The following is a 27,805-nucleotide window of genomic DNA, read 5'->3' as shown; positions in this document are numbered from 1 at the left end:
CTTGTTTACTTTCAATATATATATAGTATTTGTCTTTAAAATGACAGTTGTTATTTATCAACAATACATAATTTCAAGGTGAGGACTTCGCAAGTCGGACATTTTGTTCAAACCTTTTTAATATCATGTTTATTATATTTTGCAATTATTTATGGTAACAAAATTAAAAACCAAACAATTAAACATTATTTCGATTTCCTGAAATTGCAATGTGAGAGTAAGGCAGTGAAAAAAGTTGTTTTCAATGCATAATGATTATCTTGGAAGAGGCATAACAAGCTAAAAATTCATAAGTTTATTTATAGGCATAACACATGTAAGTAGCAAAGAACTGTGTATGTACATGCATTTTGAAAAATGGTTCAAGCATTTTATTTTATTTTTTCCAGCTAGCTAAAATTAGGATTTTCACACCTGAGAGGTCATATATGTACACGTATATTCATCTTCGCTAGGAAAGTATTTACTGTAACTCTGTTCCTCTACAGTATAGGAACAGAATGGATCGTAAACTCTAAGCTAGTAAAGATGGTGTATAGTCTGTTTTAGACTTACTACCTCTAATTATTACCTGAGATGTTTAATTTCATTGTAACACATTTAATAAACATGTAAATGAATACATGTATTTAAAAAAAATATATTCAGATTGATATAAAATCGGACCAAGCAGCTTTACAGAATTTATACTTGTACTAGAATCATTGAGGAAAATGATTCCCCTGGAAAATTTTCTAGATCCGCGCAAAGCATATGATTTGATAAAACATCTCGGTACATGACCAAAATGATTACTATATGGAAAAATAAACGCTTTTATAATACCATTACAGATTTTAAAAAAATTAAGTTCACAAAACACCACAATTTAACTCGAAGACTAAGAATTAATGATTTCAGTTGAATCAATGATTAATGCAGTTGTATATCGTAACATACTCCAGAAGCTCCTCTACATTTTTTTCACTGTTAACGGTTTTCAAATATAATTACTCATACGAAATTTAAACAAGTACATTTCCAAAGTCTTTGACTTAATGGACAGGTCTTCCTCCGTGATCAAGTCATACAATGTTTCAGGCAGAGGAAAAATAACGTCAAGAAGGCCATGAAATGCTCCATCTGTGGTCCGGAAGAACTTGGACAGTCAGTTCCTTGACAATACAAAGTCTCTGTAAATATAACATTTTCATTTTAATATCAGAACACACAGTCCGACGTTTTGTGTAACAACAGCGCAGACAGTATTTTTTTTGTTTTTAAATGAACCTTAAATTAATGAGGAGTATCGATATATATTTATTGAAAAAATGTTGAAAAAAAAATTATTTCATGACATTTAAAGGGGCATGGTCACGATTTTCGTCAAATTCTATTTTTCTATTTTTATTATTAATAATGCTTTAGAAATGCATTTCTAATGATCAAATGAAATTTGAGAGTCAGTCTTTAAGTTTTAAGCAAGATACAGAGCTCACAAATCAGTGCCATGTAAACAAGGCTCGTGCCCTGTTTTTGTTTACAAAGGTTCAAATTACCAATCAAAAACCCTTTTCAAGCTGATTTTATTCTTCTTATTCATTTTGAGCATAGATACACAGTTTCTAACGTTTAACACATTCATTTTAGGTCTAAATTTGAAATTCAAAATGTAAACAAAAGCTATGTTTTCATGTCAAAGAATTGTAAGCTCTGTAACTCGCTTTTAACTCAACAAATGACACTTAAATTTTGTTTGCCTATTATGAATGCCTCACTGAAGCATTGTAGTTATTCAAATCGGAAAAATAATTTTTGACCAAAATCGTGACCATGTCCCTTTAATGACATTTTTTCAAGATCGAGTTAAGGGGGGGGGGGGGGTTATAAAAGTTTTAAAAGGTGAAGAAAGAAAATAAACAACAGACATGAATCGAAAATTTAAAGAAAAAAGTCAGTGAACAATCAATAACAAAATATGCCATATGCCAAGAATTTTCAAATTTTGTAAAAATTCCTATTTTCTTAATTGGTATTTCTTTCTAAAAATGCCCTTTTTATGAGTTTATCAATAAAAATAACAACAGTATTAATGTGTTTCTTACATAATACTTGATAAATATTTATCAATTGTTTTACTTGAAATATCTATTTTGAACTGCAATAATAAAAAAAAAAATTCCAAAAAAGTGTTATGAAAATGAGGGTATTCATATTGTGAAGTTTCGGTAAGAAAGTAAGAAAAAAAAAGTAGTTAAGAAATACCTGTTATGATTTTATTTATAACAATTACAATTGCTTCATCATTTATTTCTGCAAAAGATAGAATTTTTTTTTAAATGAGATTAAACTGAACACTATATGAATTAGGCAAAAATAATATTTTTGAATTACGTGGATCTTGAGGTGTGTTATATTTTTATTAACCTCCACCAAGCAGAAACACTTGTGTTGCCGGTAATATGCAATAATATTATTGTATATATTATTAATATGTAAAACGATTGGGAATGTACAATCGAATTTACAATTGGTTCACTTACCATTGACGTATAAAATACCAGTCTTCCGATCGCATATAAAACTGGATTGTCCTTCATGTGTCAGACTGCAATAGTATTCTCCAGCATCCACTTCTGATATATTTCGAATGACCAACATGTATGAAGTTTTGTTCTCGTTTGTATAATTCTGAACATCGTATTTTCCCAGTCCTACTTTCTCACTTGATAACATCTCTGAATTACAAAATTCCAACTTAGGCCCAGCAGCATATACTGAGTATATATTTTCCATCTTATTTTTTAAAAAAACAGACTATGTTCAAAATGGTATAAACAAAACAATTGAACCAACGAGTTTTAACAACTGTATTAAAAAAAAAGAAAATGCCAGTTTAACGATAATATTAAACCAAGGTTGTAGAATGGACTCTTAACCTGCATAGTTTTCCACCGAAAAAAAGAACCAGTGTAAATTCTTCCCCTTCGGGGAAAAAGAGCTGCAGCATATCATTTCCATTCAAAATAAAAATCAGTATGAATTTCCCCTCGGAAAAATGCACCCTGGTTTATATCTCCGTTCTGTTTCTGGATTGCATCGACATTTCCTATATTTTTACAGCCAGGGTATAAAATAATTTGAGCTGATAAATATTGCATCTTTTGCTTATGCTTGGCAAATTTATGAAACACAAAAGCGCTATAAAATGTACATTTGCATTGATTATATATCTGTCTCTTTCAGTCTCCATTGAAATCTCTCTTTTCTCTATAAGATGCATTTACCGCCTGATTTGCAGTAAATAGGGGATAATAAGAACGTGCAAAAATACACATGTAGTTATAAATTACGGTTATGCTTTAAGCTGTGGAATCATTTAAATTCATGAGGGCCAATTTTGTGGTTTATGGGTTTTTTGCTCGTTCGTGGTGATATAATTAAATGGATGCGTCAGTTTTCAGTTTCAGAAAGAAAGATAACTCTTTCTTAATTTGATTTTGTTGAGAATGTAAATCGTGGGGGCGGGGAAAGGGCTACCCACGAATACCAGGAAAATCAATTAAGCCACCATGAATTCTTAATACTTCATAGTATGCCGAAATGTCTCTCAAAGGACTAAGACCATATTGCAAGCGTAAAGTTACATGAATGAACAATCCAAAAGATACGATTTTCTGGTAGAAAAAAAACCTTACGAGGGAAAAGTTTATGTTACAACATCAGCTCAAAATTATTTGTTACAACGACTGATAAATGCTAACAAATCACACAATAAGAACAGCAACTGAAAAAAAATTTAAAAACCATTTTCCATTTAATTATTTATCATAAACAAAGAAGTTAATACTTAAAACACGTAATTTTACAATGTATATTATGTTTAACTTTATACTCGAGATGCTTTGCATGTGTTGCCTATTTTGTGATCGCTTGATACCTTTAGCAACGTCAGAAAAAGAAAGCAAGGAACTGTATTAGGTTTCCCAATAATGATTAAAAGTTTTAAGCTTTACAATCTACGTGTATTACGTATAACTCTAAGTTTTTGTTGTTTTGACTTTTTGAAGCATGATCTTACAGACCTTGATCTATGACAATGTTTTAATTGGACAGAAAGATGTTCCTCATTAACCGTTTCATTAATACAGGACTATTTTAATTGAAGCAGTCTGTATAAGACACAATTTTGACTTGAAGTATTTCAAAGACCATCAATCGAGAAAAATAAGATGATCAAACTGATATTATTCAGAAGAATTTTGGGAAAATACTTTAATTTCTGAGTATATTTTAAACTGTTCATGGATCTATGAGACTTTAAGAAGGAAATACCGACACTTTACCAGGCCATTAATAACTAATGAACGTAGGAGTGACATTTTCTTATTAATACAATTTACCGTATTAAGAGCTTTTGATAGTTAAGTATCAAAAATTTCTTACATAGACTTACCTTGATCAATAATCGTTTCATTCTCACTTATCAGTATCGGATTTCCAGTTTCATTCACCCTTGACCATTGCACCTAAAGAAATTATATAATTTGCATTTTATTTTGGTAAAAAAAAACATTTAAGCTGCATTTGAGTATCAATCAAAATATATAAACAGTTACTGTTTACATTCATAAGACTTTGTCTTGATTATCAAGCAGACACACACACACACACACACACACACACACACACACACACACACACACACACACACACACACACACACACACATATATATATATATAATTTCCCAATACAACAAAAAATAAATCGGCACAGTTTTAAATAATTTAAAAATGATAAATATCCAGAATAAAATCACAAATTGATCCTATTAACCGCAAACGTTTTCGCAATTCCTGGCTCTTCAAGCAGTTATGTACAAAATATATATATATATATATATATGCGCAAGTAAGTAAGTGAATGCTTACAAAACACGTAAATCAATTAAGGTAAGATAAATATCTTAAATATGGTCTTTACTATAAAAGGAAAGAGTTTCTAATATTTTGATATTAAGAAATGCATAAGGTTTCCACAAAGTCGAAGTGACAATAATACCACGTGATGATATCAGACTTATCACATTAATCAACTTTGACAATTTTTTTCCCGCAGCAACGGTAGCAGGGTCAGGTTCTTTTCTTCTCTTAAAGACTTTAAAACCATGGTTTTACTCATGTGCCATTGATATTTTTTATGAGATATCAGTTTCAATTCTATGAAATGTGATAAAACACACAAAGTCATTCAATTTATTCTACTAAACTGAAGTAACTATGGACATTAAAATCAAAATTAACATTACCAACACAAAATACCTCAAACTTTTTGAAATTCATTTTTTTCTTATTATAAACTAATCTTCTAGCAATAACACATTTCTGGTTTTAAAATATTATGAAGACTTAACAAATACATGTATATACAAAAGAACAAGAGAGTGTATATATATATATATAATAATATATATAATAAGCACAAACACACACACACACACACACACACACACACACACACACACACACACACACACACACACATATATATATATATATATATATATATATATATATATATATATATATATATATATATATATATATATATATATATATATCATTTAATAGGAGAAAATCCACAGGCGATTATGTTTGGAACAATTTTGAATCTATTTACCCTGAGGACGCTCTCACGCAAGTTACAGCTTATCTGGCGAATAAGTATTTGAGAAGACTTTAAAAGATTATGATCCATACAATCCTATGAAAAATACGACCCAAAAATAACACTGTGAAACATTTGTATAAATTTGAATTTCCCCTACATGAGGATGCTTTTACACAAGGTAAAGTGTCTGTGGCCAAATGGTGTAAGAGACAATTATGTTTGAAAAATACCAAGAAATTTTCAATAATTCTTAATTATCTCCTCTGAAAAAAGGACGCAGCTCTTCGTTGAAAACAAACCAAAACGTGAAACCATTTACCTAGTTTGTGCCAATTAGTTTAAATATACCAAGCAGTTCTAAAAAGTAAGAGATGTAAAAGAGATGAAAAGAGATGTAAGAGATGAAAAGTTGTAATAGGTTTACGGATTGACAAACTGACAGAAAGACCGACGCCGGACAAAAGGTGTTAAGGAAAGCTTAATTGAGCTTTAAACTTAGGTAAGGTTAAAAGCTGGTAAAATTGTAATTTGTTTTTAAGGTCATATTTAATATACATTTTCTAAAATCAACGGTTCTTATGTTTATTTACAAAATTATTGTTTAAAAATGCTAAGTAATTTCATACACCTACAGTTATTTGAAGTGTCAAAACTTGAGATATTTTCTGAAGCCAGTGTTTCACCCAAAATATAATACTTGTTAGATTCTATCTGTATGCAAAAGTTGTACAACATTAAAGAAAGAAAAATACAATTTTATAATTTCATAACATATTGTAAAAATGGAAATGTATTCAAATACACTTTTGAGATATTCATAAGTGAAAAAAAACCCAGGTTTTTATTAGATTAGCTACTTACAACGTTACAATATCTATTCTTCAGCACTGTGCAGTTCAAATAGCCGGTTTCACCTTTCTGCGTCATTTCAGGTAAAATTTCATCTATGTATAAAAACATTTATTAAAACCTATGTACGCGAATCCCTATACTATCAAAAATATATTGCCACTTCAGAATACCTGTATCCAAAATCTGAAATGATTAGATACAATCAAACTATGAATAATATTTGACACTACTTGAGGTTTAGAGGATATACAGGCATGTTTTCAAAACTATATACTTGACCAATTTACATGTTTGAAATTCAACTCTTCAACTTTTCTCTGTAAAGTTGATCACTTTAAACTTAGTCATTTGTATTTCATGACATTACTGTGACTCCTGATGGACATTGAAATCAGTGGCAATGTTTAGCTGCCATTCGACGGGAAATCGATTCGAATACGTGCAATACCGATTAAAGTAAAGCATCTAGTTTTCATGTACGCTCCTTTTTACAATGATTACAAAGAGTGACGTAATGACTTTTTGAGGTTTTTTTTCTCTATATGTACAAGTGGAAAATATTTACGTATAAAGAAATGATTGCGTGTCTTAAACGTCATTCCAGTCACTGTAGGTAAGCACAAGTTCCAGAAAAAGTTTGTATAGAGACATTATTACTAATGAGAAATAGACTTCTTTCAGACAATCCTATAAATAAATGTATTTATAAGAAGTGGAATACGGCTCCTAGTACATTGACAAACAGAAGACCTAGGAGTCACATCACTCATCTGACCAACAATAGCAAACTGATTTAACTCTGATCAAACAGCTTTAATCAATCATATTTAAAAATTTCCCTACAATGAAGCAGATATTTTCTTTTTGGCACATTTTTCAACATCGTTTTCGCAATAAGGGTGAACGAATGATTTTCCTCTATATATTCTTGTGTAAAATTGTGGCATTGTGGGTCCACCTCACCTCCAAAGTTAATGTTTAAAACAAACTTGATAGCACTAGCTGAGAATGCTTCCTCATTGGTTTTAACTCTACTGGTCAAATGGAAAATTGCATCCCCAACCCTACCTCCAAGGATCATAATTGGAACAAGAGGCCCATGGGCCACATCGCTCACCTGAGGAACAATAAGTATGATAAAATCAGCTTAATGGAGTCATAATACAAACTATCTGGACAACGTACAATAATACATGTAGATTCTGTATAAATAAAATCCATTTTCCCCTGGATATTCTTATGTTTACAATCATTAGTCCCTTTTCTAACAAGATGATTTTATAGTCATATCATATGTTGAGTATTGCAGTTTTCAAAATGATCCTTAACAATAGTTTATATATTAGATATAAACGTACATCAAACTCTGAACCTTCTCGGGAGGCCAAAGAATTGTCCTGGGGCCAAAGTCTTAACAATTATAAAGAAACATCTGGCTGATTAGTTTCTGAGAAGAAGATTTTTAAAGATTTACTCTATATATTCCTATGTTAAACTTCGATCCCCCATTGTGGCCCCACTCTACCCCCGGGGGTCATGATTTTCACAATTTTGAATTTACACTACCTGAGGATGCATCCACAAAAGTGTCAGCTTTTCTGGCTGATTAGTTTCTGAGAAGAAGATTTTTAAAGATTTACTCTATATATTCCTATTTTAAACTTTGATCCCCCATTGTGGCCCCACCCTACCCCCGGGGGTCATGATTTTCACAACTATGAATCTACACTACCTGAGGATGCTTTCACACAAGTGTCAGCTTTCCTGGCTGATTAGTTTCTGAGAAGAAGATTTTTAAAGATTTACTCTATATATTCCTATGTTAAACTTCGATCCCCCATTGTGGCCCCACCGTACCCCGGGGGTCATGATTTTCACAACTTTGAATCTACACTACCTGAGGATCCTTCCACACAAGTGTCAGCTTTCCTGGCCGATTAGTTTCTGAGAAGAATATTTTTAAAGATTTATTCTATATATTCCTATGTGAAACTTTGATCCTTCATTGTGGCCCCACCCTACCTTCGGGGATCATGATTTTCACAAATTTGTATCTACATTACCTGATGATGCTTTCACACAAGTTTCAGCTTTCCTGGCTGATTAGTTTCTGAGGAGAAGATTTTTAAAGATTTACTCTATATATTTATTATTGTTAAACTTCGACCCCCCATTGTGGCCCCACCCTCAGGTGAGCTAAAAAGGTTAAGTTAACAATACAATAAGTTGTTAAAGTTGGTTACTTTTTTAAGCTTTAGTTTTTAAGATCTGTGTACAAACATAGAATTGTGAGCAAATCTCTGTATCTTGCTTATAATTCGAAGCTTAACACTCAAATATGGTTAGTACATAGAAATTGTAAACAATTAAACACAAGAAACATGCACTACATGTATAACAAATAAAGAACACAATTTATTTTTTCGAAATGAATCATATATATACATGTATATACCTACATATTTCCGTCAGCGATATCAAACTCTATTTAAACTGAATAAACTCGAGAAAATGCCGAGCATCTCAACAAAACCTATTGCATTAATCTACATGTACCATTACGCAAAAGAAAATGCCGAATTACCGATAGAATGAATTGTATTTCAGTACCCCTACATCCGATTTTGCTTAATTTGTGCAGGTAAACAGTTAACTGTTTGATTTACCGAAGTCTCTGTTTGATTTGATACGTAAAAATCACGAAATACAGACGATAGTTTCCAGGTTACAAAGCATAATGAGAACGAAACGAAAATCAGAACAAGCTAACACCAACGTCATGTGTGAAAACTGTCAACGCATTGAAATATTTAGCCTCAATTTACTTCACAAAATCGGCACCAATATATTTTGTATGTTTCAAAATTCCCTTCATACGCGAACTGTTGCACAACAAGCAAATTCATCATAGTCAGATCGACCCTTTTTCGTATAATGTCGAAAACAAAGAACCTCGTTTTAGAAGTATGGAATCATTTTACCGGATGCCGAACCCGAAGCTATTAAACTGATTGAAACACGCCTTTCCTTTATTATTATTTTCGTAATAACTCAGATTTGAAACAGAATCACCACTTAATATTTGCAATTTATATTTTCCTTCCCATAAGGATAATTTATGCTAAACTAGGTTGAATTTGCCTCGGTAGTTCTTGAGAAGAAGATTTTTAAAAATGCACCCCCCTTTTTCTACAGTTTCAAGGTTTTCTCCGCTTTGAATACAGATCAAACTTTTATTTCTGCAATTTATATTCGCCCTCCCATAAGGATGCTTTTTGCCAAATTTGGTTGAAATTGGATAAGCGGTTTTAGAGAAGAAGTTCAAAATGTAAAAAGTTTACAGACGGACAGACGGACGGACAGACGGACGACGGACAAAATAAGATCAGAATAGCTCACTTGAGCTTTCAGCTCAGGTGAGCTAACAAAGTGTGAATCTACACTAAACTAGGAACACTTTCACACAAGTTTTAACTTTTCTGGCCAAATGGTTTTTGAGAGGGAGATTTTAAGAGACGTCTCCAAAATATTCCCATATAAAATGTTCGCCACCATTATGACGCACTCTCAACCCTGTAACCATTTGAATAAACTTGAATCTACAATCTGGAGATGTTTTAACATAAATTACAACTTTTCTGACCAAATATTTTTTGGGAGGAAGATTTTTTTTTTTTTAGAAATTTTCCCTATGCAATAGTATGTAAAATCCTACCCCATTATGGCCTCACCCTTCTTATGGGGATAATAGTTTGAACAAATTTGAATCTACACTACCTGGAAAGCTTCCACATAAGTTTCAATTTAACTGGCTACTTGGTATTTGAGGAGAAGAGTTTTGGTAAAACGATAATTTTTTTTATTATTTCCCTTATTACATGTATATCCCTTTACAATGGGCTTGGCCCTTCATTTGAACAAACTTGTATCCTCTTGCCCTGGGGATTCTTTATGCTAAGTTTGTTTTAAACTGGCTTTATGGTTCTGGAGAAAATGAAAATGCGTAATGTTTACAACGACGTCATCGACATGAGACAAAAGACAAATTTTGATCTGAAAAGCTTACTAAAATTAATGTTTGAATTCTTTTACATTTTTCATGTGTATAATCTACGATATATGTATCCTAATAAAATCCATTTTGCCAAAGATAAAACAAAAATGTTAAAAATATACATATATCATTATTTACAGTACTGTTCTACTGTTCACATTGAATTTCAAAAGGCATATATTGAAAAATTGCAATAATTCTAGTGATTCTACTTAGTTGTAAGATCTTTCATAGTCGTTATTTATGAAGTGGAATGGATATAGTCTATATATATCATTGAAATATATAAAATTAATAACGCTTAATTTATGTCGTTTCTATACATGTATGATATATTATTTGTCTGTTGTGGAGATCAATCAACTCTCAAATTGAATAAAACACGACTAAGATTTTTCGTGAAATTCAAACGTTAAACACTACATTTCTCATTTTACAAAATTAAACTCAGATATTTGACCTTAGGTATTAACTTCTTAATGTGGTTGCATTAATTAAGATTTTCTGATAGCCTATTTTTGGAATCTGTAGATAAAACATTCTTCAAAATGATAAAAAACAGTATTCATCCTCTCAATTATGGCGCATCTAATTTGACCTCTCTACACTGAAAAGGCATTTTTGGCCTATTGACATTTCTCGCACGTATTTTAAAGTGGTGGAAAAATTACATCAAATATTTTGTTTTTAATAAATACACAATGGTTGTTCTTATATTAGGAAATAAGAAAAAATTATGTACCCAAGTAAGGACAGTTAAATCGCTGACACTCCATCGTTTCTGAAAAAAGGAAAGATATTCATATTATAAGTAAACAAGCTGTAATATATTCTATTAGAAAATTATTATTTAGTTTAAGTGTTGTACAACATGTCCATGTCCATGTCTCTAAACTAGCAAAACTTGAAACAGTTAATTCTATAAAACAGATTATACACTGGAATATGTTCAGAAGTCTACTCTAGCTATCAAAACTTTTAATTACATACATTTTAGGTAAAAATCTTCAATTGCCGTAGGACATAAAAATTATTTAGCCTACTTTGATTAAAAATGTCACTTCTTTTATTTCACAGTTAAAGAATAAAGTTGTAAATACTAACACCAACAAAATAATGATATAATTATATCTGAGTGCATATATTCCTTGGAATCAAGATCTCTCAAAATATCTGCAGTGTGTAACATAATATAAAATTGCAGTCAACATTTTATCATGCTTACCAAATAAGACAATGGTTGTTTTTCCTTCACCATATTTATTGGTACCCACACAATAGTAGTTTGTGTAGTCTGTGGCCTGAACGTTCTTCACCAAGAGTGTGTACCAAAACTCATCATTCTGTAGCTGGCTGCTAAACTGCTTGGTGATGTCATATTTATCGTCGTCATCTATTTCAGTAAGTGTTCCATTCTCTGTCTCTTTAATCCATTTCATACTTGGTTGAGGATAACCTGTCAATCACCAAGAAAATCTTTAATATATCTTCAATGTGTACAGAACAGTCTTAACTCTTAGCAATTACTGACAAGTGATATATATTTTGCATATATATGTACTATATGAAATAAAATATTTTTTCATACCTGCAACAATACACTCCAGTTTAGCATTAAACGTTCTGTTCTTATCCTGACCCACCGCTGATTGCACAGGCCTACATGAGGGCTGAAAAAAGACGATGACCTCCACTTTGAAGCTGTCAGGGGGTTTTACATTATTGTCAGCTACACAGATGTAGTTCCCTCTGTCATTTCTCTGAATATCAGTCAGATTTAACGTTGCCCTCTGAAAAGGTTGTATAACCAAAACACCCCTTAAAAACCTGAAAACCTTTACAAGACAAATAAACATCGCGGCAAATTATGAAATCCCTAATTCCTTGCGGGGGGGGGGGGGGGGTGGGGGTTTCAGAAGTTTGCATTTATCCTAAAATCTAACAGTCCAATTTGACCAATAATTTCATTATTTTCACTTTCAGTTTTTACATGCTCCGAAATAAGTGGGGACCAAATATCTGATAATTCAGGTTTTTATTGTGAATCAAAGAAAAAAATATTTGTTTGCAGCCAGAAAAAGTGGGAGGGGACAGCGCCCCCCCCCCCCTTTTTGCTACGAGCCTGCAATAATTGAGTATACACACGAGCAAGTGTATCTGAGCAGTTAAACCAGTCGGAAATTAACCAATCGAGACAGTATACATGTATCTTAAATCGTCAAAAAATATAATAGTTTTGATAGCATTATAATTGGAGAATTAAAAGATGAATGAAATGGGAAAATCTGATGGTTTGTGTAAATTTGATATGTATATTCTTTCATTTATTCAAATATGCTATGTGTATTTGTATAACTTTTATGACTATATGTATCTATATATGTTAGACGCACCCTGGTCTATAGTACCCGGCAAGAATTTATTATTATTATTATTATTATATATGTGCATTTGTTTAACCAGAGGCTATTATCAATATTATCAATTATCGATTAGTCGTATTACGGGGATTGGAGCCTGTATTTCTATCTTAAATGAGGGTACTTATCACATTCTTGGATTTTATTTGATATTACTTTTACTTACTCATCCTCTCCGTGCCCCTGAGGACTCATGAGGCCGTTTTATTTGATATTGTGTCATATCTTTTACGGGTTTTTTGTGTGTGTTTTATTTTTGTGTTTTTGTTTGTTTGTTTTTTTTGCATGATGTTATTTTCACAAGATATATCATTATACTTTCATGTTTAATACTGAAATTTTATTGGTTTTTACGCAGTTCAGAATCCGTTCTATTACCCTCAACGTTAGCAACACATTTGGCAACGGGTAACACAACGAATTGTTACATGCGCGTAAATTATGCGATACAGTTCGCCGTTGAATTCACGTTATTACTAAAGAATCTTTAAAATTAAGATATTTAGTATTATGAAATAAATAGTTCCTGTTTGGAAGGTTCGCGTCAGTTTACAATGGTGTCAATTTCAACTCTTACATCAATACCTGATCAGAGCCCTCTGGATTCACAAATGTAAATATAAACTAGAGCAAAGCTCGTTGCAAAGCAACGAGTGGGTCTTCCGTTCATGTCGGAAGTAAAGCTGGAAGTTCCTGTAAGAAGCAGAGCTCTTAAACCAATAACAACAGTAACTAAAATAAAAAGATGAAAAAAATCGAATTATTCCTGGTACGACTTAACAAAATCCGAATGATTTTAAGTACGACTTAACAAAAAACCTTCCCGATTTCAAGAACGACTTAACAAAAAAATCCGAATGTGTTACAGTACGACTTAACAATTAATTTTTAGGTACAAATTAATTTAACCAAGAACTTGATACTACTTTCTTAACCAAAAAAGCGGAATCAAAATTTCCGGAAAAATCAATTTTTAAAGCCAAATTTCTCTGTAATGCATCGTCTGATTTTTAAACGGTTTTCAGTGTTAGATTCAGCTTAAAAAGCTCTACAAAACACATATTCGTTTTTGATTCGATCAAAAAATTCAATTTTTCAAAAAGTTATTAAAATCACTTCCGGTTTCTACCGGAAGTGACAAAATAATTTTTTTGGTAAAAATGCCATAAGTAAATCCGCAAGTTTACAATCACAGAAAATTTCAAGTCTTTATTAACAACCGTTTACGAGGAAAGTCCTGGACAAAATCACTTTTTGAAAATGTTTAAAATGACGTAACTAGAAAACGGAAGTGACTTAATGACTGAAAGTTTAATACCTTTAAGGGACAAGTATTTAACATAATCCCTGAAAATTTCTTGCAAATCGGTTGAATAGTTTTTGAGATTTAAAGCAAAAAAGAAGTCAGAAGGAAAAACAAGAAGAATAATAATAAAACTAGAGCAAAGCTCGTTGCAAAGCAACGAGTGGGTCTTCCGTTAATGTCGAAAGTAAAGCTGGAAGTTCCTGTAAGTAGCAGAGCTCTTAAACCAATAATAAGAGTAACTAATATAAAAAGATAAAAAAATCGAATATATATGGTACGACTTAACAAAATCCGAATGATTTTAAGTATGACTTAACAAACGCCTTTCGGATTTCAAGAACGACTTAACAAAAAAAATCCGAATATGTTCAAGTACGACTAAGCAATTATTTTTGGTACGAGTTAACTTTACTTTGAACATTACGCTATTTTTTAAACCAAGGACGCGGAATTAAAATTTCCGGAAAAATCAATGTTTAAACCCCGATATCTCTGTAATGCATCCTCCGATTTTCAAACGGATTTCAGTTTCGTATTTAGCATGACCAACTCTACAAACCTGGTAAACATTTGAAATTCAAACGAAAAATTCAAAAATTCGAAAATTTAAAAACACTTCCGGTTTGGACCGGAAGTGACGGAAACTAAAGTCCAGCCTTATGTCCAAATTAAAACGATCAATGCTTCAACGCAGAAAATTCCAAGTCTTTATCTTGAAGCGTTTTAAAAAAACGCCCTGGACAAAATCACTTTTTTAAAATTTAAAAATTGACGTAACGTAAAAACGGAAGTGATGTTGTCGTTTAAAATTTATCATCTTTGAGGGACAATGATGCTCCATAATCCCTAAAAGTTTCATGTAAATCCGTTTATAACTTTTTGAGATATTAAGCTTTAAAAAAGTCAGAAAAATAAAGAAAAAGAATAATAATAACTAGAGCAAAGCTCGTTGCAAAGCAACGAGTGGGTCTTCCGTTAATGTTGAAAGTAAAGCTGGAAGTTCCTGTAAGAAGCAGAGCTCTTAAACCAATAACAAGAGTAACTAAAATAAAAAGATGAAAAAATCGAATATTCCTGGTACGACTTAACAAAATATGAATAATTTTAAGTACGACTTAACAAAAACCTTTCCGATTTTAAGAACGAATGAACAAAAAAAATCCGAATGTGTTCAGGTACGACTTAGCAATTATTTTTGGTACGAGTTAATTTTACTTTGAACATTACGCTATTTATTAAACCAAGGACGCGGAATCAAAATTTCCGGAAAAATCAATGTTTAAACCCCGATATCTCTGTCATGCATCATCCGATTTTCAAACGGATTTCAGTTTCGTAGTCAGCATGACCAATTCTACAAAACTCATAAACATTTGAAATGAAAACGAAAAATTCGAAAATTCGAAAATTTTAAAATACTTCCAGTTTGGACCGGAAGTGACGAAAACTAAATTCCAGCCTTATGTCTAAATAAAAACGACCAATGCTTCAACACAGAAAATTCCAAGTCTCTATCTTGAAGCGTTTTTGAAAAACGCCCTGGACAAAATCACTTTTTTAAAATTTAAAAATTGACGTCACGTAAAAACGGAAGTGACGTTGTAGTTAAAAATTCAATATCTTTGAGGGACAGTGATGCTTCATAACCCCTGAAAAATTCATGTAAATCCGTTTATAACTTTTTGAGATATTAAGCTTTAAAAAAGTCAGAAAAATAAAGAAAAAGAATAATAATAATAACTAGAGCAAAGCTCGTTGCAAAGCAACGAGTGGGTCTCCCGTTAATGTCGGAAGTAAAGCTGGAAGTTCCTGTAAGAAGCAGAGCTCTTAAACCAGTAACAAGAGAAAGTAAAATAAAAAGATGAAAAAATCGAATTATTCCTGGTACGACTTAACAAAATCCGAATGATTTTAAGTACGACTTAACAAAAACCTTCTTGATTTTAAGAACAACTTAACAAAAAAAAATCCGAATGTGTCTAAGTAAGACTTAACAATTATTTTTGGTACGAGTTAATTTTACTATTAACATTACGCTATTTTTTAAACCAAGGACGCGGAAACAAAATTTCCGGAAAAATCAATTTTTAAACCCCGATATCTCTGTAATGCATCGTCCGATTTTCAAACGGATTTCAGTTTCGTATTCAGCATGAACAACTCTACAAACCTCGTAAACATTTAAAATTGAAACGAAAAATTCGAAAATTCGAAAATTTTAAAACACTTCCGGTTTAGACCGGAAGTGACGGAAACTAAATTCCAGCCTTATGTCCAAATAAAAACGATCAATGCTTCAACACAAAAAATTCCAAGTCTCTATCTTGAAGCGTTTTTGAAAAACGCCCTGGACAAAATCACGTTTTTAATATTTAAAAATTGACGTAACGTTGAAACGGAAGTGACGTTGTAGTTGAAAATTTATCATCTTTGAGGGACGATAATGGTACATAATCCCTGAAAGTTTCATGTAAATCTGTTGAAAACTTTTTGAGATATTAAGCTTTAAAAAAGTCAGAAAAATAAAGAAAAAGAATAATAATAATAACTAGAGCAAAGCTCGTTGCAAAGCAACGAGTGGGTCTTCCGTTAATGTCGGAAGTAAAGCTGGAAGTTCCTGTAAGAAGCACAGCTCTTAAATTAATAACAAGAGTAACTAAAATAAAAAGATGAAAAAATCGAATATTCTTGGTACGACTTAACAAAATACGAATGATTTTAAGTATGACTTAACAAAAACCTTTGCGATTTTAAGAACGACTTAACAAAAAAAATTCGAATGTGTTCAAGTACGACTTAACAATTATTTTTGGTACGAGTTAACTTTACTTTGAACATTACGCTATTTCTTTAACCAAGGACGCAGAATTAAAATTTCCGGAAAAATCAATTTTTAAACCCCGATATCTCTGTATTGCATCGTCCGATTTTCAAACGGATTTCAGTTTCGTATTCACCATGACCAACTCTACAAACTTCGTAAACATTTGAAATTGAAATGAAAAATTCGAAAAATCGAAAATTTTAAAACACTTCCGGTTTGGACCGGAAGTGACGGAAACTAAAATCCAGCCTTATGTCCAAATAAAAACGATCAATGCTTCAACACAGAAAAATTCCAAGTCTGTATCTTAAAGCGTTTTTGAAAAACGCCCTGGACAAAATCACTTTTTTAAAATTTACAAATTGACGTAACGTAAAAAGGAACGTGACGTTGTAGTTGTAAATTTAACATCTTTGGGGCACAATAATGCTACATCATCCCTGAAAGTTTCATGTAAATACGTTGAAAACTTTTTGAGATATTAAGCTTTGAAAAAGTCAGAAAAATAAAGAAAAAGAAAAAAAATAATAATAAAAAGAAACAATAGAATAACAAGAGGGTCTTCCGTTGGAAACGGAAGACCCTAATAACTAGAGCAAAGCTCGTTGCAAAGCAACGAGTGGGTCTTCCGTTAATGTCGGATGAAAAGCTGGAAGTTCCTGTAAGAAGCAGAGCTCCTAAACCAATAACAAGAGTAACTAAAATAAAAAGTTGAAAAAATCGAATTATTCCTGGTACGACTTAACAATATCCGAATCATTTTAAGTACGACTTAACAAAAACCTTTCTGATTTCAAGAACGACTTAACAAAAAAAGTCCGAATGTGTTTAAGTACGACTTAGCAATTATTTTTGGTACGAGTTAATTTTACTATAAACAAAACGCTATTTTTTAAACCAAGGACGCGGAATCAAAATTTCCGGAAAAATCAATTTTTAAACCCCGATATCTCTGTAATGCATCGTCTGATTCAAAAACGGATTTCAGTTTTGAACTCAGCATGAAAATTACTGTAAGATACGTACGTAAAATTTTTAAAATTGAAAAACATGAAAATTCAAAAAAATTGGTTTTGCTTCCGGTTTCGACCAGAAGTGTCCGAATTGAGTTTCCAGCCTTATGTCATAAGTAAAACGATAGTTCTACCTTCTCTGTAAATCTCATAGCTTTATCTTAAATCAAAAATGAGAAAAGCCCCGGACAAAATCACTTTTTAAAACGTGAAAAACGTCAATATCTGACGAAATTGATGACGTCATCAAATAATTTTTTCATATCATAGAGATCTTTTAGATACACATTACACCTGTAAATTTCAAAACAATCGATGCAAGCATTTTTGAAATATTTGAGTTGGAAAAAAAATAAAAAGAATAATAATAATAAGAATAAGAAAAAAAAGAAACCGTAGAAAAACAAAAGGGTCTTCCGTTGAAAACGGAAGACCCTAATAATAACTAGAGCAAAGCTCGTTGCAAAGCAACGAGTGGGTCTTCCGTTAATATCGGAAGTAAAGCTGGAAGTTCCTGTATGAAGCAGAGCCCTTAAACCAATAACAAGAGTAACTAAAATAAAAAGATGAAAAAAATCGAATTATTCCTGGTACGACTTAACAAAATACGAATGATTTTACGTACGACTTAACAAAAACCTTTCTGATTTCAAGAACGACTTAACAAAAAAATCCGAATGTGTTCAAGTACGACTAAGCGATTATTTTTGGTACGAGTTAGTTTTACTTTGAACATTACGCTATTTTTTAAACCAAGGACGCGGAATCAAAATTTCCGGAAAAATCAATTTTTAACCCCCGATATCTCTGTAATGCATCGTCCGATTTTCAAACGGATTTCAGATTCGTGTTCAGCATAACAAACTCTACAAACCTCGTAAACATTTTAAATTAAAACGAAAATTTCGAAAATTCGAAAATTTTAAAACACTTCCGGTTTAGACCGGAAGTGACGGAAACTAATTTCCAGTCTTATGTCCAAATAAAAACGATCATTGCTTCAACACAGAAAATTCCAAGTCTTTATCTTGAACCGTTTTTGAAAAACGCCCTGGACAAAATTACTTTTTTAAAATTTAAAAATTGACGTAACGTAAAAACGGCAGTGACGTTGTAGTTGAAAATTTTAAAACTTTGAGGCACAATAATGCTTCATGATCCCTGAAAGTTTCATGTAAATCTGTTGAAAACTTTTTGAGATATTAAGCTTTGAAAAAGTCAGAAAAATAAAGAAAAAGAAAAATAATAATAATGAAAAAGAAACAATAGAATAACAAGAGGGTCTTCCGTTGAAAACGGAAGACCCTAAAAAGAAACAATAGAATAACAAGAGGGTCTTCCGTTGGAAACGGAAGACCCTAATAACTAGAGCAAAGCTCGTTGCAAAGCAACGAGTGGGTCTCCCGTTAATGTCGGAAGTAAAGCTTGAAGTTCCTGTAAGAAGCAGAGCTCTTAAACCAGTAACAAGAGAAAGTAAAATAAAAAGATGAAAAAATCGAATTATTCCTGGTACGACTTAACAAAATCCGAATGATTTTAAGTACGACTTAACAAAAACCTTCTTGATTTTACTTAAAAATCCGAATGTGTCTAAGTAAGACTTAACAATTATTTTTGGTACGAGTTAATTTTACAATTAACATTACGCTATTTTTTAAACCAAGGACGCGGAAACAAAATATCCGGAAAAATCAATTTTTAAACCCCGATATCTCTGTAATGCATCGTCCGATTTTCAAACGGATTTCAGTTTCGTATTCAGCATCAAATCTGAATAATAATAATAATAACTAGAGCAAAGCTCGTTGCAAAGCAACGAGTGGGTCTTCCGTCAATGTCGGAAGTAAAGCTGGAAGTTACTGTAAGAAGCAGAGCTCTTAAACCAATAACAAGAGTAACTAAAATAAAAAGATGAAAAAAATCGAATATTCCTGGTACGACTAAAAAAAATACGAATGATTTAATGTACGACTTAACAAAAACCTTTCCGATTTTAAGAACGAATTAATAGAAAAAATCCGAATGTGTTACAGTACGACTTAACAATTATTTATGGTACGAGTTAATGTTACTTTTAACATTTACGCTATTTTTTAAACCAAGGACGCGGAATCAAAATTTCCGGAAAAATCAATTTTTAAACCCCGATATCTCTGTAATGCATCGTCCGATTTTAAAACGGCTTTCAGTGTTAGATTCAGCCAAATAAGCTCTACAAAACACATATTCACTTTTGATTCGATCTAAAAATTCCTTTTTTCGAAAAATTTGTTTCACTTCCGGTTTCGACCGGAAGTGCCCGATTTTCATTTCCAGCCTTATTACAGAGGTAAATCGACCAAATCATAACCATTGAAAATTTCAAGCCTCTATCTTAAAGCGTTTTTGAGAAACGCCGCGGACAAAATGACTTTTTGAAATTTTTAAAAATGACGTTACGTCAAAACGAAAGTGACGTTGTCAAGAAAACTTTAACATCTTTGAGGGATAACAGTTTCACATTATCTCTGAAAATTTCATCAAAATCAGTTGGAAACTTTTTGAATTATAAAGCCGAGAAGGAGTCAGAAAAAAAAAAAAGTATAATAATAATAAAAAGAAACCGAAGAATAACAAGAGGGTCTTCCGTTGAAAACGGAAGACCCTAATAATAATAAAAAGAAACAATAGAATAACAAGAGGGTCTTCCGTTGGAAACGGAAGACCCTAATAATAAAAAGAAACAATAGAATACAAGAGGGTCTTCCGTTGGAAACGGAAGACCCTAACTAGACACGATCTCGTTGCGAGCAACGAGGAGGTCTTCCGTCCGATTTTTTAGAAGGTGAAATGACGTCATCGACTTTAATTTTCGACAACAAAACATGATATGGAAATAGGGGTGAAGTACTAATGCGTTCGTGTAATGCTTTTTATAAGTTCTCTTACGTTGCTTTTTTAAATAGCATTTCTTCCAATTGGAATAGAAAAGATTAAATTATTTTACCTCTGGCCCCTAATATCCCTAGTTAAATAACGCATGAGAAAATCATTATATTGTTGGGATATATGAACGTATTATACATAAAGTCTGTCCCTAGATATTTTTGCCACACATTTTCTCAAATTATTCGATATTTGTAAATATTTCTTGATTAAGACGAGGTTCATTCGATAGTAGGAAAAAATCCCAAGATTTCCCTTTTGTAACGCCCCCTTCTAGCTTGTCAGGTTTCAATACACGGCTAAAAAAAGAATGTCCACGGGGATTTTGCATTGCATCAGCCATTATAAAGCCCGGATGACATCGTTGAAAAATTGTGCTGGATATTCCGTGAGACTTCCGAATTGAGAAAAGATGTAAACATTCCCCATTATTAATCTCCGTAGGATAACTGTTTTCGATCCTGTGAATGTTTACGAAGGTTTGAATGAAGTTTGACCCCCTAAAAACGTTAGTACCTAATTACGTAACACATGATAAAATCAATAGATTTCTTGGATACATAACAGTTGAGATCGACACAAAATTAAAAATTTTGATAAATTCATGTGATTTTGAATGACCATAGTTGTGAATGGAATTGTAGATCATTTTGGAGAATAAGCGGATATTGAACATAATTAATGCACATGATCATGCATATGACAAATAAAGTGTCTTACACCTGTAAATCATCATGTTAAAGCTGCTTGGTCCAATTTTCAATAAAATAATTGTACGCTTTTAAACGATGGTTATGCTAAGTATGTGTGCAATAATAAACGTTGCAGTAGTTTTCCCGATCAATTAAGCCATATTTCAATGAAAAAATTATGTACATGTTAAAACTCGTTGAATCCGGATGTTGTGTATTACGGCATGCTGCCCAATCCGGCGACATTATTCATCTCCTTGACATTTTCTAATCATTTTTGTTTTAAAAAATTGTGCAATCCGGATCCTGTCTATTCTGTAAACCGGCGAAATGAAAAAACATACTGCTTATAATTAGTGAGAGTTATCTCCCGTAGTCCGTCTACTTATCGATCGGTCGGCCTTCTGCGAGATATTTCAAATGCTCAATTATCGACCAATTTTTCTGTCGTTGCTATTGATTTAAATAACTGTAAATATAGATCAAAACTAGCAACTCATTTCAGTTAGTACCGTAAAGTCTTGTTATGAATTGCAAAAATTAGATAATTAGATTATAGTTCACCCCATTTTCTCAGGCCGTGATTCAGGATACTGTGAGAGTAAGACTGCCGATATTGTTTGTTATTCCCGTTGTATGGCTACACACACAGAGTTGCATATTATTCTGTCAAAATGCTCAATTTTTTTAAATAAAATTCTCATTTTATTAATATTTATCCATTGTTTCCCCGCATCATAACAGTTCTCGCCATCAGGTGTTTCAGCCACCTGTTGACTTGTTAATGTTTTGTTTAACAATTTACGGTTAAGCATGCACTTTTCAGGTAGATTGGATGTTTGAAAAATTATCAATAACAATGATTTGATTTAAAAAGTATTTCAATCGTATGTATTCCGTTATGGATTTATTGTTTCAAAAAAAAATTTTTTAAATGAAAATTGGTACCGTATAAATAAGATCGATGAAATCTAAAATATTTCAGAACAATTTAAATTTTTACAAGAATACACGATCAGGACCTACTTCGTTAAATACTTAAATTAATTTGCAACAATGTCTTCTAAACGGGATGTTGCCTTATCCGGTCATTTTTTTCAGAACTACCCTCCGCCGGATTAGACAATTTTTGGTGTATATCCACAAAATAATCGACATAAAAGGGTTTTGCGTTATTTCGCCTCGTGTGTAAACTGGCCCCTTACGTCGAAGCTAGTATGATTGTATTACGACTTTGACATCTGTCTTTTTTTTATATACATTTTGTAATCTATTATAACATATGAAATATCCAGCATGACTATTTAAACAAAAATACAGCAGTGTACATTGTTCATTGATACTTTTTATGTTTACGTTGTTTATAATCATTGTAAAACATGCAGGATGAATAAACCCAATCATTCGAAGGATGAAACCCAACGGTTTTCTTTTTTAAAGATTCCAATGATGTATTTTGGGTTTTTGGGTGTCCAAAATTTATTTTTATTTACTTTGAATATTTCTAACGTTGAAGGGAGAGCAATTCCGTGTAAATACATCTATAACTTTGTAAGATCATTCATTTGGTTTGCAAGGAAAATTATTTGATAATGTAATGGCCGACAAATCGGAACATGCAGCTTAAAGAAATTTCTCAACTGATTATACCTCGAAACGTTATTTCAAATCAGGCACCAAACAATAAAGAGAAATGGAAATATTCGGCGGATATAAATGTTAAAGTATTCTAATGATAAAAATTTGTATTTTTGGCAAACATAAATTAATCATTTTTTATCTCCTACAAGATATAATCGCACCTGTGTTTTGTATCCATCTCTTTTTAACTCTTTTTAGCCAAACCTGTCAAAATTCGTGGTCGTTTCACCCTCTTGTTGTAAACCCCGCTGAAATGTTCACAATCGATTCGCTGTTGAACGAAAGACTCGACTAGAAAAACTTGCTGCATGGGCCGTCTAACATTACTAATTTTAATGATGAATTCAGAAACTTATAGATTTCAAAAAGTGTCATTTTTTGTTAAGTTACAGGAACATTGTCATTCATGCACATAAAATTTGTACAAAATAAGTTATATGTTATTCAACCGGTGTTTGAAATTTAAGACCGTTCTTGAAATATTTGGGAAAGAAATTTTAGGGGTCATCCTTTCATCTTTTTATCGGGCCCGTGTAACAAAATTTGAGCCATTTCCGAATAAATGTTGCCTAAAAATCGTTAATAAAAGAAAGCAGGTACCGGGATTTTTTAAACAGGGGAGCAGGGAGTGCTTTAAAATTCATATTTACTTGTATTAATTTACCTTGTAAAATTATCAATCATAGGCATTAGATAACTGCTATTGCCTGATTGGCGAATTTGATTTGCTTATTGACTCCGTGACATCTACAATTTCGCTCAGTTAAACGTAAACATTTTTAAAAATATATATATAAGCATGTACTCCAATCAGGTGTTGTACTTTACAGAACGTTAAAAAATTACGCGATTGCCCAGCGCTTCTTTTTTGGGAAAAATAGTCCTAATCAAACAGCAAATACATAATACAGCATACAGACGTTTTTATTAATATATATATAATCTATGTATTAACTATTTAAGTTTAAGCTTCAATATGCAAATTTTAAAGCCAATTCTATAGTAGTATTTTTAACCATGTGTTCTCTACTCGATTTTCAACTCTCCGAATACAATCAAAATATTTACAATGAATGCACATGTACATAAACTTTTTAAAACTCACATATTCTTTCAGAATCAAAAATAGAAATAAAATTTGATTAATAAATAAATAAAATCAGCAATGGGTATGCTTTTTAATGAATCTGACCACCATTGAGAAGAGGTTATACCAATATTGTGACCCTGATTATTTTACGGCCTGAATGTAAATAATAATTCAGTTTCTTTAAAAATGGTTAGTTTTATCGTGCCCGCACCTACCTCAAGCATGTAACATTGTACTTCTTAAGCTGCCTTATCTCGAACGCTTTTTAAATATATTTCAACTTTTACTTATATACACCCTGCTTAACTCTCTCTCTCCTCTCTCTCTCTCTCTCTCTCTCATAACTCATAAAAAAAGTCTAATACTTTGTTAGACAAATGAAGAATCACATTATCATAGATTACATACTTATGTGAATATCGCCTATATTTTGTTGAAATTGGTAGTGTAATGCATTTAATTCTCAGTAGCAAAATGTCACAAATAGACACAGGTGAATTTATTTACATTTCAAATCGTACGACTGTAAAACGTATTATATTCATTGATGGCAGTTTTTTCCTTTATTTTACGAACTATGATTTAAATCAATGGTTTGATGCATCGTTAACCGATATCATTTGAAATGAAAATAACAACGAATCAATGAGCATTGAAATGTGTGATAACGTATAAACACGAGAAGCATGTGTCCTACTGCGAATCGGCTGTCCTCTAGCGCGGCTTCTCCTCGGCCCGTGTTATGAAAATGTACACTCAACGTGGTGAGTTTGAAATGTTAGCGGTTTGATAACTAAATTTTATTTTCCAACAATAAAACTATTTCATGACATAGACAAGATCACAAAGAACGCCATTTTTTCAATGACAGTCATATAATCTATTTTTTTTAATTACGAGAGCAAAACAGCAATACTTCGTAGGTAATGGTATAATCTTTTTCTATTTACTCTTTAATATCGTTTAAATCTGAATTTCTTTTTTTTAATCTTCTTTAATACTATACTTCATTTACGATGTTGCCTACCCCGTAGAAAGCTGAAAGTTCCTCTGCTGTCGAATTAGACGTCATATTGACGTTAAACTTCCTTTCCAGGACGTCAAGCTGGAGAATCCATATAGCAGGCACGGTCCCCAGTAAGTACAACAGAAAACACGGACAAATCCTGGAATTTAACAACTCTGCTAAATAAACTTTTAGAAATTCCGGTATATAAATATTAATTTTCATATTCAAGGACATGCTTTGAGAGAGAGAGAGAGAGAGAGAGAGAGAGAGAGAGAGAGAGAGAGAGGGGGGGGCATGTGCAAAACGTACCATTTTGGATCCCGTCCTTTTCGAATGAAACACGTATAGAAAGCCTCGATGCCAAGGAGAATGTTACTGATGGCAAACAACCAATAGATGTCGTCCTTTCGATGTCGTCCTTTTGAACGTCTGCTGCTCTCCAGACACACATACAGCTGTGAATGAACAGGAACACGCGAAACAACAAAGCCTGCACGATGTCTCGATCGGAAAAGGTTCGCCTTTTCTTGGATGTTTTCACTGAGAGTGTACAATGACTCTGTAGAGTTATCATTGTTGTGTAGTGGCTTGTTTTCCGTTTCTATCCTTTTCCGAACCTTTTCCGTAGACTTTTCTAGGATGTCAGTTTCGAAAACATGTTCTACAGACGGTGCAACTTCTATAGATACTTGCATCTCCTTGAGCGATCGCTCTTTTTCGGTTTCATTTCTACAAAATGTCGAATTGTTCCCATTTGAAATGTCTATCTTGGTTTTGAATTTGATGTCTTCTCCGAGCCTGTGTTCCGTCGATGTATTTTCTTTGTCCATCTCACCAAAAGTTATAGAAGTGGAAATGATGCTGTAAGTCTTTTAAGAAGCAGGTTATAAGTTTTTATGTATATTCCACGCAGGTTCTGGACTTTTTCGCAGTTGGTTTTGATAATTATCTCCAACAAAGGTTATGGAGTGAACTTGGAAAAAAACATCGCTTTCTTCAGACTCTTGTTGACGGACGTACAGCTAAGTGGTTATAAATCCCTGGGGTTAGAGTTTAATCCAAAGTCCAGCCCTTGTCTAACGCCGATGATGTAGAAGATTTGAATATGAGTTGAGAACGACAGTCATTAGCACTAAATATGCATGAGTGTCAGGTGTGAAAGAGTAAAACTCAAAATCTGAACGCGTCAATTACCCAAGTTTTATACAGAGTAGGAGTTAAAACAAGACAATGAAGCAATTACAAATCGATTTAGTATCGTTGGCATCTCAGGCATTTCTAGTCTTTTACTGTATGTACAATGAAGGAAAGTTTACGGCTATAAATAATGTACAGTTATGTACAATGAAGGAAAGTTAAAGCACTCGCGACAGTTGCTGGATGTCGAACAACCAATGTGTCAATATTGATATTGGGAGAACAATAATAAAAGAGGCAAAAAATACCGGTATAAACACCTTTGCTTTCACTTTTTCTTACATGTCGAGCATACTAGAAAGGTTTGGTCCCCCCCCCCCCCCCCGGAAAAAATAAACATTAGATTTTTTAAATTTTTATCGTAAAATTATCAAAAAAAAAAATAGACCTTGGACCCCCCTTGCCCCCCCCCCTTGCCCCCCCCCCCCCCCCACACACACACAAAATGATAAAATTGTCCCTTAGACCCCATAGCTTGCGCAGAAAGTGATAATGCAAATGTAAAGTATTTGTTTTCTGTTTGTTTGGGTTTTTTATTGTTTTGTGGGGGGGGGGGGGGGGGGGGGCTTTTTCAACACAATTGCAACGATAGAATGAATTTTTCTGCTGTTGGTAATACACAACAATTCAGTCAAATTTTATTTTTATGAAAGTTTGATGTTTTTTCTCCAATATAAAATTTCTCTTTGTGTGCAAAAGATGTTTTGATTGTATCATAAACCTGTCAATCCCATATTAGATATTAGAATTAGATTAGATATTAGAAGGCAGAAAGTTAACTTCGAACAATTTTTAAAAAGATGATACATTCGCCAAAGCTCAAAACCAATTGAAGAGCACATTTACAACATAGATCTTATCAAATCTGAGAATTCTTTCCTGATTTCAGAATAATTTGGTCACAAGAAAAACTAAGGAGAATAACTTGGTCACGAGAAAAACTAAGGAGTTTCTTGGTCATACCTTCCTACGTTATCACAGTGGACTAGATGTTGTGTTTCATCTGTAAAGACCAGAGTTTAGCACACAATACTGTGTGTAAGTCTTCAAATACAGAACTACTGTTATTTTCGAAGTGGTTTTACATTTAAACGCAGATAGTGAACTTAAAGTTCTGGTATCTCCTAGGA

At 32.4% G+C, this 27,805-nt stretch overlaps 1 pseudogene; it reads right to left on the bottom strand.

Moving 5' to 3' along the window:
- Window positions 1-296: 296 nt before the first annotated feature.
- LOC128155910 (uncharacterized) lies at window positions 297-26,757 on the bottom strand (annotated as a pseudogene).
- Between the last annotated feature and the right edge of the window lie 1,048 nt (window positions 26,758-27,805).

This window comes from Crassostrea angulata, chromosome 7, assembly GCF_025612915.1.
Source record: "Crassostrea angulata isolate pt1a10 chromosome 7, ASM2561291v2, whole genome shotgun sequence".
In the NCBI taxonomy this organism is placed as follows: Eukaryota; Metazoa; Mollusca; class Bivalvia; order Ostreida; family Ostreidae; genus Magallana; species Magallana angulata.
The sequence above is the reverse complement of the archived record's forward strand: the minus strand, read 5'-3'. Positions and strand labels throughout refer to the sequence as shown.